Source organism: Schistocerca nitens, chromosome 6 (genome assembly GCF_023898315.1).
Source record: "Schistocerca nitens isolate TAMUIC-IGC-003100 chromosome 6, iqSchNite1.1, whole genome shotgun sequence".
In the NCBI taxonomy this organism is placed as follows: domain Eukaryota; kingdom Metazoa; phylum Arthropoda; class Insecta; order Orthoptera; family Acrididae; genus Schistocerca; species Schistocerca nitens.
In genome coordinates this window covers 47,064,786-47,070,306 of record NC_064619.1, presented here as the reverse complement: position 1 = coordinate 47,070,306, position 5,521 = coordinate 47,064,786, and the positions used below count along the sequence as shown (strand labels likewise).

The window sequence follows — 5,521 nt, the reverse complement described above, 5'->3', positions numbered from 1 at the left end:
ACCGAATATCAGACCAGCTGTGTGGCTGCATTGAAGAGTTTTTAGCAAACAGAACACAGCTTGTTGTTATCAATGGAGAGACGTCTACATACGTTAAAGTAACCTCTGGCGTGCCACAGGGGAGTGTTATGGGACCATTGCTTTTCACAAGATATATAAATGACCTAGTAGATAGTGTCGGAAGTTCCATGCGGCTTTTCGCGGATGATGCTGTAGTATACAGAGAAGTTGCAACATTAGAAAATTGTTGCGAAATGCAGGAAGATCTGCAGCGGATAGGCACTTGGTGCAGGGAGTGGCAACTGTCCCTTAACATAGACAAATGTAATGTATTGCGAATACATAGAAAGAAGGATCCTTTATTGTATGATTATATGATAGCGGAACAAACACTGGTAGCAGTTACTTCTGCAAAATATCTGGGAGTATGCGTGCGGAACGATTTGAAGTGGAATGATCATATAAAATTAATTGGTGGTAAGGCGGGTACCAGGTTGAGATTCATTGGGAGAGTGCTTAGAAAATGTAGTCCATCAACAAAGGAGGTGGCTTACAAAACACTCGTTCGACCTATACTTGAGTATTGATCATGAGTGTGGGATCCGTACCAGGTCGGGTTGACAGAGTAGATAGAGAAGATCCAAAGAAGAGCGGCGCGTTTCGTCACAGGGTTATTTGGTAAGACTGATAGCGTTACGGAGATGTTTAGCAAACTCAAGTGGCAGACTCTACAAGAAAGTCGCTCTGCATCGCGGTGTAGCTTGCTCGCCAGGTTTCGAGAGGGTGCGTTTCTGGATGAGGCATCGAATATATTGCTTCCCCCTACTTATACCTCCCGAGGATATCACGAATGTAAAATTAGAGAGATTAGAGCGCGCACGGAGACTTTCAGACAGTCGTTCTTCCCGCGAACCATACGCGACTGGAACAGGAAAGGGAGGTAATGACAGTGGCACGTAAAGTGCCCTACGCCACACACCGTTGGGTGGCTTGCGGAGTATGAATGTATATATAGATGTAGACTCATCGCGCTTTTATTCACTGCTAGGTCTTCGTATTCTGCAAGAGCCTATGAGTATCCTCGATGTCCTGGTTTTCCTCCGAAAGAAACTCAATGACAACTCTCTGGATGGGACGCACCTCCATTATAGACTTCGTTTTGAAGGCTAAATATAGCGCTGATACCTGTCAGAAATTCATGTCACTATAGGGACTGAAGCGGGACTGTTCTGCGGTGTCACATAACAAATTTTCCAATTTTTCAACCGCAACTGACAGCACTCCCGTCTTCATGCCACGATTGACCTACCGGTACCATCCAACCGCCGTGTCATCCTCCGGAGAGGATGCGGATAGGAGGGGCGTCGGGTCAGCACACCGCTCTCCCGGTATTCTTGACCGAAGCCGCTACTATTCGGTCGAGTAGCTCCTCAATTGGAATCACGAAGCTGAGTGGACCCCGAAAAATGGCAACAGCGCATGGCGGCCGGATGGTCACCCATCCAAGTGCCGGCCACGCCCGACAGCGCTTAACTTCGGTGATCTCACGGGAACCGGTGTATCCACTGCGGCAAGGCCGTTGCCCAACCGAAACTGACAGGGAAGAAAAATGCGTTAAATTATTTATTGAACTCCCCTCGTACAATAACGGATATTTCCGCTTATTTATAAGCAATTGTTACATTTGTTTATGTTGAGGGTCAATTAGCAATCGCAGCACCACGTGTCAATCCTCTGCAGGTCGTCTGGTACCATTTTCTAGCATATTTTGTTTCTTCAAATGATTCAAATGGCTCTGAGTACTATGGGACTTAACATCTGAGGTCATCAGATCCCTAGAACTTAGAACTACTTAAACCTAACTAACCTAAGGGCATCGCACACATCCCTGTCAGAGGCAGGAATCGAATCTGCGACCGTAGCAGTCTCGCGGTTCCGGACTGATGGACCTAGAAACGCTCGTCCACTGCGGCCGGCTATTTTGTCTGTATCCGCTAAAAGTAGCATGGAATTTCAGACATTATTCACGAGGTCATTTATCAAAAGTAATGATTCCATTACACTGACTTAGGATACACACGAAATTACTCTCTCGTTTGATGTTTTCTCTTCATTGAGAATGACATGTTGTTTTCTGTTTGCTGTCTTCAGTCCGCCCACACAGGTAGTATGATATCGTTTTCTTTGTTCATTGTTATTTAGGCGACAGTGCGGAACCGTATCAAATGCCGTCCGGAGGACAAGAAATACGGCAGCAATCTGGGTGCCGAGAGTTGGGTTACAGCTGTTTTCGGTACCCATGTAAAGTTCTACAGAGACATTGCGTAGATGGCTCACCTCATGGGACACATAATCGGTGTCTGACAACGGTCTTGAACGACGTATGAAAGTTAGTAACACAGTGCTTTTCTGTGACGGGTGACAACGGTAGGTGGGTTGAAAGTACAGAGCCGTATGCGTATGTTTGCTGTAGACGCTGTGGGCAAGACATCAATTTCGTTTGCCGCAGACAAGGACGTCGAGGAAGGCCAATCCATCGTCTTTTACAGCTTTTACCATGAACAGGATGTTACTGTTAGAGTGCTGAGATATTCGAAAACCTAGTAAAGTTTTTACGCCCATGGAGGCAAATAACGTGGCATCAATGTACAGGAAGAAACTACTAGAGTTTAATGGGGTCGTATATAAGTCAATGTCCTTGACTTTCTCCATAAAGAGATTCGCAGTTGCTGGAGCTAGCTGCTTGCTACCGCAGTGTCGTCCGCCTGATCGTAGTACTGGCCGTTGTGCGGAAAGTAAGATTGTAACCTCCCCCTCACTTATCGACCTTAATGACAGTGAAAAATTAAACCGCGTGTACCTAATGGAAATTTGGGAAAAGCAATCGTCACCGAAGTTAATCTGTCGGAAAAGAGGGAGGAAAGCGTTATATCTGAATGAAAGGAAAAATTCAAATGAAATTGGTGGAAATTAATTTTGAAAAGGGGTACAGTTAATAAAGAAAGTAAATGTGCGGCCGTTACGTTAACAATTAACTAGCGGTAATTAGATATTTGAGATTTGGGGGAAATTACGGTCGCCAGTCCTATGGACAATTACTATAGTAACTGAAAAAGAAAGGTTATTACACATATAATTAGCACTAGAAGCGTGGCAACTGAAGGTTGACACGTGTAGTGTGAAAACTGAAAGTTTGTCAGAAGTAATGAAATTCGCTACACTCTGACTTAATTTAGCAAAAGAATTAATAAAACCGGAAAATTGAAAGTTAATTTAGTGACTGAAATTAATAGTGAGTTTTTTTCTGAAGCATTACGAAATTCAATAAAGTAAGGTTAGTCTTGGGCTACCTCAACAATCATTTCAAAAGCTACTTGAATCTACGCAATTTAGAAATACGAGATTTAACTTTGAACTTGAATTAAATGATTCTGAACATTTAACAATAGTAAAATTTAGTACGTACCAAGCTGAGCTGCAGTCACAAGTAAGCTAAAATATGGTAACAAAACTCGCACTCTTAATTTCTGCTTGTGTAATCTAAGTATTGTTGCCAGCTATGAATACCTTAACTGAACTTTGAAATTAAAGCAGTGAAATCGAATGATATTACTTCAATGCTGGCGTTTGAATTTCAACGACACTTGGGTTCATTCCGGAAAAGGAAAGGACCCTGCTTGGTAATGCAATTGGGACAATGAGCAACAAAGGTTCATGCTACGTTGCTGTAATTTAGTGAGAAAAATTTAAGAGTTTGAAAAGCAGAGGTCTACCATACAGTTCTAAAACTTTACGTGCTACCAGTCTTCCTTGTTGGTTGATTGAAGGTTAGAAGTCGTCGATCGAGGAGGTGGCCACTCATTGTCGGCCGTCGCTGTTGCAGAAGCTGGATGTTAGCGCGCCTTCTTCTCGACACGGTCTCCAGCCGAAACGGGCTCTTGATGCGTGCCAGCTAACGCTTCCCATCCGCGACACCATCTCAGAAACTAACATAGCAAGTCGAGCGCAATTACATGCTGCCAAACCCCGAAAGCGCGGCAACTCGCGGAAGCGTCACGCAACACACCTGCTCCTCTGCCCTCCTCCAGCCAGACTCCCTCTGCTCTGCCCGCGCTCCACGCGGCAGAGTTAACACTACCAAAGATCCTACACACTTTGGTTCTCCACACGACCTATCGATGTAATCGTTCGATAGCATAGCTTTCCCTAGGCAAGACCCAGCGTAAAAATACAAATAGTATTTACAAAACAAACCAATTATACATCGACATACATACATACAGGGTGTTTCAAAAATGACCGGTATATTTGAAACGGAAATACAAACTAAACGAGCAGCGATAGAAATACACCGTTTGTTGCAATATGCTTGGGACAACAGTACGTTTTCAGGCAGACAAACTTTCGAAATTACAGTAGTTACAAATGTCAACAACAGATGGCGCTGCGGTCTGGGAAACTCTATAGTACGATATTTTCCACATATCCACCATGCATAGCAATAATATGGCGTAGTCTCTGAATGGAATTACCCGACACCTTTGACAACGTGTCTGGCGGAATGGCTTCACATACAGATGAGATGTACTGCTTCAGCTGTTCAATTGTTTCTGGATTCTGGCGGTACACCTGGTCTTTCACGTGTCCCCACAGAAAGAAGTCACAGGGGTTCATGTCTGGCGAATAGGGAGGCCAATTCACGCCGCCTCCTGTATGTTTCGGATAGCCCAAAGCAATCAAACGATCATCGAAATACTCATTCAGGAAATTAAAGAAGTCGACCGTGCGATGTGGCCGGGCACCATCTTGCATAAACCACGAGGTGTTCGCAGTGTCGTCTAAGGCAGTTTGTACCGCCACAAATTCACGAAGAATGTCCACATTGCGAGCTGCAGTAATCGTTTCGGATCTGAAAAATGGGCCAATGATTCCTTTGCAAGAAATGGCGGCCCAGACCAGTACTTTTTGAGGATGCAGGGACGATGGGACTGCAACATGGGGCTTTTCGGTTCCCCATATGCGCCAGTTCTGTTTATTGGCGAAGCCGTCCAGGTAAAAATAAGCTTCGTCAGTAAACCAAATGCTGCCCACATGCATATCGCCGTCATCAATCCTGTGCACTATATCGTTAGCGAATGTCTCTCGTGCAGCAATGGTAGCGGCGCTGAGGGGTTGCCGCGTTTGAATTTTGTATGGATAGAGGTGTAAACTCTGGCGCATGAGGCGATACGTGGACGTTGGCGTCATTTGGACCGCAGCTGCAACACGGCGAACGGAAACCCGAGGCCGCTGTTGGATCACCTGCTGCACTAGCTGCGCGTTGCCCTCTGTGGTTGCCGTACGCGGTCGCCCTACCTTTCCAGCACTTTCATCCGTCACGTTCCCAGTCCGTTGAAATTTTTCAAACAGATCCTTTATTGTATCGCTTTTCGGTCCTTTGGTTACATTAAACCTCCGTTGAAACCTTCGTCTTATTGCAACAACACTGTGTTCTAGGCGGTGGAATTCCAACACCAGAAAA

At 45.0% G+C, this 5,521-nt stretch overlaps 1 pseudogene; it reads right to left on the bottom strand.

Annotated features, from left to right (window-relative positions):
- Positions 1-1,467: 1,467 nt before the first annotated feature.
- Positions 1,468-1,584, bottom strand: LOC126263971 (5S ribosomal RNA; annotated as a pseudogene).
- Between the last annotated feature and the right edge of the window lie 3,937 nt (positions 1,585-5,521).